The sequence below is a fragment of the Castanea sativa genome, chromosome 12 (genome assembly GCF_040712315.1).
Source record: "Castanea sativa cultivar Marrone di Chiusa Pesio chromosome 12, ASM4071231v1".
In the NCBI taxonomy this organism is placed as follows: domain Eukaryota; kingdom Viridiplantae; phylum Streptophyta; class Magnoliopsida; order Fagales; family Fagaceae; genus Castanea; species Castanea sativa.
Window position 1 is genome coordinate 5,422,822 of NC_134024.1, and position 11,149 is coordinate 5,433,970.

At 31.5% G+C, this 11,149-nt stretch overlaps 1 pseudogene; it reads left to right on the forward strand.

The window, feature by feature from the left end:
- Positions 1-7,416: 7,416 nt before the first annotated feature.
- Positions 7,417-10,605, forward strand: LOC142618778 (WAT1-related protein At1g43650-like; annotated as a pseudogene).
- The last annotated feature ends 544 nt before the right edge of the window (positions 10,606-11,149 follow it).

The window sequence follows — 11,149 nt, forward strand, 5'->3', positions numbered from 1 at the left end:
ACAATTTTGTTTAGTAAAATTACATTTTATCATTCATATTGATCATTATGAGATAAATACTACAGTAACAAATGTTTTTACAACATTTTTATAGACTATCGAAGTAGCAATTTCTTATTGGTTTGTATTTGAGTTTACGATTTACATCACTTTTTTACTTATTAATGACCATTAATCATAAAAAAATTTGTAGATTTAGTATTTTCCTCCTTTTAAAGTCCATAAAAAATTTATAAATTTAAAATTTTTTAAAAAAAATACAAGTCCAAAATATTAGCCCAACAACAAAAATCATCAATAGGCAATAGCAAAGCTTAAAAATAAAAAAATAAAAATTGAGACCAACCAACCAATTTTACCAAAAATCAAACAACTTAGCTCTTTAAAAAATTTTAAACAAAATAATTTTTTCCTTATCAACAAAAGACACGCTCTACACACACATAAAAAAAATAAAATAAATGAAAACCTTTGTCGGCTAAACAATAGTGCTAAAAGCCGAAGCCACTACATATCGCTAATAATAAAACTGTCTCCCCTAACTCCAAGTCCTGACTTCGTCCCTGCTGACTTCCCAAAAAAACATTTATATTTATAATATTTTTTTGTTAGTTTAATATTTTAATTTATTCTCAAAAATATTTTTGCACAACTTAACTTAAATTTTATACACCCTTATTACAAGTATTTCTAACTCTAAGAGTACGAGTAAGTGTTTGTGAATCGTAAGTATCACTCTTTATTATAAATTTATATTACATGTGTGTGAGTGTGTCTAATATTAATTGTGTGCATTACTTTTTGTTATAATGTTATTTGTGTGAATAATGATGTGTGTGGATATTTGTGTGTACAATATAAATAAAATATAACTTTATATAATTTAATAATTAGGAAATAGAGAGAGTTTATTACATGTGTGTGTAATGTGTGTGTATTGTTATCACGTTATAATAACTTTTTGTTATAAAGTCAGAAAAATTTAAGAAGAAAAATTGTAAAGTTATTAATTGTTCAAGCATTTAATTGGTTAAGTAGACACGTAGTGTATTATTTTATGTATGAATGAGTGTGATTGTGTGCGTCAATAATTAATACAAAGCCAATAAGTTAAGTTTATTCATTTAGTTTAAAATATTTTTATAAAAACAATGACAGATTAATAGATAACAACAACTGCATAAAAATAAAAATGTTAGACAACTTAACAAAATAAAATGGTCATAACTACCTACATGGGCACTAAATACTCATTGTAGGGGTGTTAGGCCAGGCAATATTTTGTATCCATGTGTATATTGGGCTGGCGACCCAATCCGAGGATGTCTAACTGTCCGAGGACGGGGTAAGCATTGTTAAGAAGGTTAGCTCTGATGAATAAAGAAAGAAATCAAGTTACAATGGTCCAAGGAGAGGTGCGAAGAGAGATGTCTCCTCGGCTAAATGAAGCCAAGGTCCGAGAGGGTGGTTTGCCATTCAGGGCAACGTCCTAGGAGATTCGATCGATAAGGATAAGCATCACAGAAACACAGGAGAGAGGGAAGTCCTAAAATATCTAAGAAAAAGCTGCTGCCACTGCATTGAATGTTTTGCAACTAACTCTCTGACCATATTAATGAGGAAGTAATGCATGAGCAGCAGTGTTCAACCTTACAGCTACTTCCAAAGGTTTCAGGAAAGTGCTAAAGGGACAAGTATCTAAACCAACAATTTGATTCATACGTGGATGGTAGAGAGAGGAGGAAGGACAGTATAAAAGAGAGAGGAGACCCTCAGGACAGGGGATCGAAGAAGAAGTAGAGAAAAACACTATAGACTGAAAAACAATATTTTTAAACTATCATTAAGTGAAATACATAGAAGTACCAGCCTCCTCAGATTGAGTCCGAGAACGATTTTCATTATATAAATTTGCTTCATCTTTATTCTATGATCATCAAAGCCTATTACAATTGATATACAAACTCATTAGAATCTGGATTTTAAACCCACTTTTTACAAATTCTTTGTCTTTGGATCGTTGGGCTTGTTCACTTCCCTTTTTTGGGCTTAGATGCAAGTTGTGTCCTTACAATCATAATGAACTATCATGTAATAATTTAAAATTTGAAAGCTTGTAGAAAGAAATTGTAAAACTTTTTTTTGTCAATAACTTGATATATTCAAGTTCTCTTTTTATTAAAAAAATTTTAATTAAAATTTCTTAATGACCCCCAAAACGAAATTCATGGAGCCACCAAAAATATCGGTATATATGAAAACATGAGTAAATATTTGCCTTCTAGAATCAAATAAATTCCTATCCAATCAAATAAAAATAAATTCCTAAAGTTCTTTTGTGATGACTTTTCTTAGTTTTTACTCTTCAATCTTTTGGAAAATATTTTACTGCACAAAATTAGGCATAATGGAAACTATTACCTATGAAGTTTCATATTTGCTTCTTTAAGCAAAATTAGGTAGATAGACTCAATTTAAAAAATTGATATTATTAAGAAATTGATGTCTTATTGAGCTTTTTTTTTTTTTTTTTTGAAAAACAAGCACACACACGTAAGGAGGAAGGAAAGAGGTTCTAATATAAAGGTATATTACAATTTCATTCAAATGTGATGGTAACTTTTAAGGGAGGGTATTGTGTGTAGTATAACTTACCTCACTCTCCCTTAAAAGTTACTATAACTTTTGAGTAGAGTTGTAGTGTACTTTTATGTTAAAATTTTTTTTTTCTCGTTTTTGTGTGTTTGTTTAAAAAAAGAAAAAAGAAAAAGAAGAAGATAGTTATCCTACATTACTTAACAAAAAAGTGTTAGGTGTAATATAATCTTACTCAGCTAGGTTCAACCCCTTTTGCCCTTTTTGTTACTTTTATTTTCTTCCCTTCTTCTCAATCGTTGATTGATTGAATGATTGATTTATCCATGCCTCTCTCTCTCTCTCTGCTGTTCTGATAAGCCTGATACATTGGTCCTCTTGATAAAGACATGAGAAGTCATGACAAATTACACTTTTGTGCATCACGGGCTAAGCTAATTGGTGATCCTGATGTTCCTCTGCACTAGTTAAGAATCCCATCAGAACAGTCTGTATCATGTGCTAAGCACGTGACATGCAAAAGTACAAAATCACACATATATAGGGGCGGCTCCACTTGGAGCCCAGGGGGTGAAATGAACCCCCCTAAATTGGGAGCCGGTATATCCTGCACCCGGCATATATGCCGGGTGCAAGATATAATTTTCCCTGAATTGTACCCAAAAAAAATTATTATGATTTTTTTTTTATCTTACCCCTGAATTTGACCCAAAGAAATTATTATAATATTTTTTTATCTCATCTTAATTTTTAACAATATCTTGACATTTTTAAACACAAAAAAAAATCTCAATAACTAATCAAGTTGATCTAAAATTTAGAAAAAAATTTTAATTAGCCCAAAAACAAAAGTAGAATTTGCTAATCTTAAACCTTAGAAAAAACTCATTTAGATCTTAACAAATTTTAAATAAATCAATGAAATGGAAAATTAGTGGATAAATAATTGTTTGACTATGTATATTGAAACAGATGTAGTTAATAGGATTGATAATGGAGATATCATGTAACAATTTCAAAATATGAAACATCGTAGAAGACAATTGTAAAACTTTATGTATTATGATTTTTTTTTTGTGATGTCGAAATATTTAATTTATCATTTGTTTAAAATTTTGTATAATTTATGTTTCTTATTTATTCAAACTAGAATTTGAAAAAATATCGGTATATATGAAAACACGAGTCAATATTTTCCTTTTAGAATCAAATAAATTCCTATCCAATCAAATAAAAATAAATTCCTAAAGTTGTTTTGTGATGACTTTTCTTAGTTTTTATTCTTTAGTCTTTTGGAAATTATTTTATTGCAGAAAATCAGGCATAATGGAAACTATTACCTATGAAGTTTCATATTTGCTTCTTTAAGCAAAATTAGGTAGATAGACTCAATTTAAAAAAATTGATTTTATTAAGAAATTGATGTCTTACTATATGTTTTTGGAAATGAATCAAGAGAACAACAGTCTAACAAAATGTTCGGTTCAACATGCGTGCCTATTTAGGTTAGTTGCCAAATAAATTGAACCCACCATTGCATTGATTTGAGATATTGATAAGATGAATATCCCATCTAATCAATTTTAGGCATAATGAGTATCGAGACCTCAAAAAGGGGAAAAATGATATTTGCATCCTATCTTATGAGATATAATTTGCATGAAGTTTCATATTTGTTTCTTTAAGCTAAACAATGTAGATAGAGATAGTCTCCGTTTAAAGAGTTGATTTTAATGAGAAATTGATATCTTACTATATGTTTCCGGGAATGAAACAAGAGAACATCAGCCTAACAAAAGGTTTGGTTCAACAGCTTCAAAAAAAAAAAAGGTTTGGTTCAACATGTGTACCTCTTTAATTATTTAGGTTAGGTGCCAAACAAATAGAACCCATCATTGCATTGGTTTGAGATATTTGATAAGGTGAATATCCCATCTAAATATCTAATCAATTTTAGGCATAATGAGTATTAGGACAGCAAAAAAGGACAAAAATTTTTTGTACAATCTTATAACCTTTAACATGTATGAAGTTTTATATTTCCTTCTTATATCTTAAGCATAAGCAAGTCAATAGATACTCCATTTAACGTAAGTTGATCTAGAAGCATATATACCTATGCGAAGAGCCAAGATGACACCTTTAAGTCTTTAACCGACAAAGAGAGAGGAGCCATGAAGTAGTATAGAGCGGATGAACGAAAGATGAAAGAGAATAAATAACAGAAATGTTAATTTTTTTTGGTTGGTAATTTAATAATTATGGTGGGGGGATTTGGACCATGAATATTTCTATTAAAACACTAAGATGTGATAGTTAAGCAATAAGGCTTTTGACAGGAGAAAAATGTTATTGTTAATTCTCCTTAAAATGTAGTTCTTTATAATAAAAAATGTATTTTCATCATTTTGTGACCATTAACGGCTTAAACTAAATGAAAGATGATGAAAGGGCTATATTAAAAACAACTGCTAGTTATAGAATTGAAATGAAAATTTGAAATTATAAGGACTACAATTAAAATATGTCAAATTAGAGTTTATCATTTGTAATTTAATATTTTTAATTTTATAAACAAGTTTTGGCCAAATGGTCTTCTTCAATTACATAGTCTTAGTAGCCTCAAGATTATATATTTTTAAAAATTGTACAACTATCATCAACAACCTTGTAACTCAGCTAATACTTCATGATATTTTCAATGGAAACGTCTATAGTTCAAATTCACCTTTACCAATTATTAAATTATAAATTTTTTTTTTTAAAAATACTAGTGTCTTCTATGTAACATGATTAATATAGATATATTGAATCAAAATAAATAAATATGAATATAGAATTATAAATAGGGAAAATTACACGTTATCTCCCTAAACTGTATTTCCTTTTACACTTACGTGTTAAACTATGACTCTTGTAACATTTTGCACACCATTTCATAGGTAGTAGTTTACGGAAGTAAGTGTGCATTCTCATAATTTAGGGAAGTAAGTGTAAATGAATATGAATATGGCTATATTGAATCAAAATAAATGGATATGAATATAGAATTATAAATAGGAAAAAATACACATTATCTCCCTAAACTATATTTCCTTTTACACTTACCCCTTAAACTATAACTCCCATAACACTTTGCACACCATCTCATAGGTAATAGTTTATGGAAGTAAGCGTGTATTCTCATAATTCATGGAGATAAGTGTAAAAGTAATATATTTTAAATGGGTAAAATGTGTATTCTTATAATTTAGAAGGATAAATGTAAATTGGAGTATAATTTAGGGGGTAAAATTCATTTGTAGAATTCGTTTCTATCTTTTCAATAAACACTAGTAAAAAGCGGTCGAAATAAGACAAAATTTAGTTACAAAATTGGTTGTAAATTCAGGCTACAATCTTACTTAATATTTTTTTATTGGAGGTGAATTTTGACAAATCTATCATTGGATTACATATTTTTCCTATATCCTCCATGCTTGCAAAATTTCTAGAAAATTAAAGATCAATAGCTATGTTATCAATAAATTGTTTAAATTGAAAGTTTTTGTAATTTAAAATAATACATAAAATATAAGCTTATAGATCATATAGTAAACACTATCTTATTGACACAAGATTTGACGTATGTATTAATAGAGTAAAAAATATGCAAAACAATGGTTAAATTTTCAAAATATGTAATAATATTTATTTTATTGAGTAAAATTATAAACTAAAGTTACAACTAATTTTGTAACTAAATTTTATCCGTCGAAATAAATAAATGAAATTTCATTTTAGCGAGTGTGACTGTGATTTCAAATTTTCAAGCAAATTCCAAAGTGGACAAGTGTGGATTCTGTGGAAAGATCACGTAAGAATATAAAAAAGGATGCATGAAAGATTTCAAAAAAAAAAAAAAGTTGCATGAAAAGATCTAAAACCTAAAATTATGAAAATGATTTTACTAACGTGTGTCTTAGGGTACACATTAACCGAACTCTTTTATATCGAATATTGAAAAAAATTTACAATTATTTTAAATTTTTATAAAATATTTTTAAAAATAAATAACTTAATACACACGTTAACCGAACCCTTACGAAAATATTCACTCATCACAAGTGCATTGCCTTGCCCGCATTTATGCCGTAATATTACTTGGTAATTCATACTATTCCTCCCATACTCCAAAATCGATCGTCAAATCATAAGAAAAACTATCCCATCAAATTGAATTCCTCTTCAAAAAGGTTTTACCCAAAGAAATCCTTACGTGGCCCAATAATATCTCATAGTTCGATCCCATTCATGCACGAACTTCTTAAACAATGACTATGATGCTTTTCTCTCCCAAATACAAAAGAAATGACTCTGAGGTAATAAATTATGGGCTGAAATCAATTGCAAACTTTTAATAATGCAAATCATAAATCAGTGTAAAGGGCCAAAGTGGGTTAAACTTGATGATGTAGCAAAGACATATATGGCCAATTATTCTCTCACTCTTGTACTTTTCATATTTAAAATCTAGATACTTTGATATCACATTATATCGCCTTAGAAAACATGGTGGAGGAGTAGGCTTAGCGTCCAAACTGAAAGAGAGACTCTCCTAAACTTGAGCATATATAGCAAGTGCCAAGTAGTAACTCAAAAAACCAAAACAAAAAAACCTTCTGTTATTACTAGCAACTCCAACAATCCTTGACCCTTTGGATTGTTTTCAATGCTCACAACCATTAATTAATTTCTTTTCTTTCTCTATCTGACCCCATTGCATTTCTTTTCTCATTTTTGCTATTACTTTTTTTTTGTTGAGGGAGAGAGAAAAGAGAGATGGGTATGGGAAAGGTGAAGAAATTGTTTGTAGCTTCAGAGATAGCTAATTAGCTATGGCTATGTTGCTGGTTCAAATTTTCACGACCGGTCTGCAATTACTGTCAAGGGTCATACTTAGCCAGGGAACGTTTGTTTTTGCACTCATGACTTACCGTAATGCTGTAGCTGCTATTTGTGTTGCTCCTTTTGCGTTCTATTTCGAAAGGTTAGCTTGTCTTTGTTTATTATTCCTTTCATAAATTTTGTGTGACATTCATTTTCGCTATCTTTTGGTTGATAAGACTGAAAATGGTTCTGCGTGGTTGCAGGGAAATCACAAAGAAGTTGAGCTGGTCAGTTTGGTTCTGGCTTTTTCTTAGCGCCTTAACTGGGTTAGTATTACCATTTGAGACTAAACTGGGTGCCTTTTGATGCTTATAGAATTGCATGAAACTCTATCTTCAACAATCACTCTCATTTTCTATCTTTTATCTCAAAAAACTATGACTCTCGTTCTCTGATGCAAATCGTAAAAAGCAATACCCAATATAGCTACATTTAATTAAAGTCTCTTAAAGTATCAACTTCATTAAATTTAATTTCTAGGCTTGAGCATGGCCACCTTGTATATTGACCCATTTGATAAATATGTCATGCAGTCAAGTTAACACTTTTTCCTTACTAAAATATCTTGGTTCATGTAAAATTGTTATTTACAATTATTTTGTGTTGGCTTTAATTTCGTACTAAATTTAATTGTAATTTTATTTAATCATGTTTACACTTTATTTTATGTAGGATTTCATTGTATGGGTTGTGTGTGAGAGAGAGTATGAAAACTCAAGATTTCAATTGAAGACAAAATGGATTTCGCGAGTATTTCGTAAGTAAACTTCCCACGAAGTGAGCCACGTGCAAAACACATAACTGAATGCGAAGAGTCATGAAAACTGGTGACAATTGGTTTTTGCGAGTAGTTCGCAAGTAAGGCATTCCCACGAAATACCCGCGAAATATTCTGTTTTGCTATTTTGGCATATCTGTTCTACCATATCTTCACCCACACTATCTATACCATCATTACCCACATATTGTAAGAAGTGTTTTTCAGAGAGAAAAACCTAGCATACATACTTGAGAGTTAGAGATTGTTGTACCCACAATCCTCTACACAATCCTTTGTGGTTTTCCTCATACTCCTACCTCTCCATATCCATATCTTTGAGAGGTTAATAGCCCAAACATTTACCACACCCAATCTGAGTGTAAAGTGAGATTTTGGTGCTGCTGGGAAATATTGGAAGAAGCTAAGTTTTGACGAATGCAATTGGGCGTATTACGGGATTCAGAAAGTTAGACAAGACATGTTTCCGAGAAGTCTTGTTAGAGTAGGAGCTTGAAGGGCTTAGGAGCTTGAAGGGCTTAGGTGCATTGGGTAGATTAGGATTGGAGGGTCTCTTGTTATTCGTGTATCCCAACTTATTGTCTAGTAGATCGATTTACCACTTGGAGGGCGGCGGAAATGTTTTTCACCGAGTTCTTTGGTTTCCTCTTCAATAACACATCACCGTGTTATCTTATGTTTGCATCTTTTTTCCCTACTCTTTTAGCTTTCATTTTATTATTGATATTTGATGAATATGGCTTAGAGTAGTTTCATTGTTTGTGTGCTCGCATTTACTCCTTTCCACTTAGTTTAAGTTAGAGTAAAATCAACCGAGTTGTAATATTTTAATTAATTTGGGGTCTGAAAAGCTCTTGTATTTTTAACACAAATTCGAATTTTCAGTCTATACCCAGCATAGAATCATTTGGTATAGACCATTGTTAAAGTGAGTCAAGTTTTGCCAATTCTAATTGATAAACCAATGCTGACTTCTTGAGTCTCTTTTTATTATTATTTATAAATACAGAATGTCAATGACTGTGGGACTGTATTATTATGGTCTTCGAGACACCAACGCTACATATGCGATGAGCTTCTTCAACTTGATTCTAATGGTTACCTTTGTCTTCTCCACAATCGTAGGGTATAGTATACTGATCATCAATTGAACTTATTGTAGTAGATATGAAATTTCAACGTCTATAATCACCAAAGCAGCGTGTCAATATTTTGTTTTTAATGGTTGTAGTATAGAGAAACTAGGACTGACTACAAAGGCAGGCAAGATGAAGATTCTGGGGGCAATTTTTTCTGTGGCAGGAGCACTAATTGCTTGTCTTTATGAAGGAAAAGCTTTCCATATTGGTCATCAAGGTCTTCACCATAGTGTTGCTCTGAAAACATCTATGGCTCATTGGGTCCGTGGCACTTTCACGTTGGTTGGCTTTTGCCTCTCCTATGGTGTGTGGTACATAGTTCAAGTACGTATCACATTATAATCTACAATCAATTTCTTTTCAGGTCTCATTCTTTTTACTTTACCTTATCCTTTTTTTTCAACAAACAGGCTAAGTTGCTCAAAATTTTCCCTTCAAAATACTGGGCAATAATGTTAGGCGTTAGCATGCATCATAGCATCAATGCAATCAGCTGTAATAGGCCTCTGCTTAAATAGATAGAAGTCTGCATGGAGCTTAGGGTGGAATCTGCAACTACTTACAATAGTTTACTCAGTAAGTTTCTAGGCATAACCATTTCTACTGCAAATTTGCAATGCTATATCTAATTATTTTCCTTTGTTAGACATCATTTTTATTTGAATATTGCCCTACATCTACTTGTTATTTTGTCCCCAGTTATGTTAGACAATGACAAATGCATTTTATTCATCTAGGGAGCGCTAGCCACGGCTGGAACATTCTGCTTAGTTACATGGGCAATTGCAATTGGGGGGCCCGTTTATGCCCCAATGTTCTCTCCACTGTCACTAATTTTTGTGACCATATTAGAATCTCCCATACTCGGTGCAGAAATCAGACTCGGAATGTAGGACATGTTTTCTTTTAACTGAGCCAGAGTTGTTACCTTTTGACAAGTTATTATGACAGTACATCTTCTTTGTATACCACTCTACATATATCAAATCAATCTCACTTTTATTGAATTATCAATGCAGGTTACTAGGCTCAGTTTTGATCATTGTCGGGTTGTATTCCTTCTTGTGGGGTAAAAGGAAGGAGATGAAAAGCTTGCTTCAGACAAACAATGATACTGGTAGTGTAGTAGCACCCACAACCGCTGATGAATCTGCAGTCGTGTAATCAACAGTTGTAATGACAAAAGCGTGCGCGGGGGGAGGGGAAATGATAACACTATTGTGTCTTGTGAGTGCTTTTTCAATCCAAAAAATAAATTTGAGGTGCATTGCGCAAAACATACACATTAATCAAGGGAAATAAGTGCAGCTTGTGCACACACATTCTATTATCTATCAGTATCTCTCTGCAGCTACAGGAAAAAGCTTCTCATCCTCCTAATATAAATTTCTAGTTCCTACTCATATGTGCACCTAAGAGGCAGCTACTGAGTTGCATATATATCATATGCTTGTTTAACCTGGCTTCTACTCCTAATTTGCAAGCACACACATAGAATTTTCTTATTTTCTAGAGAGAAAGTTGATGAAAGTAGATACAGTGTGTGATTGCAATGAATAGTTCATTAATAATGTACAAGATACCCAAAATCCATTTCTTTCAAAAGTTAGATTGAGTTTGTTTTTCAGGGAAACAAACGTCTTGTAGAATTATGGAAAGCTATGTGCCCAAATGTAATACTATAATAGTAATTGCTAAGTACAACTAT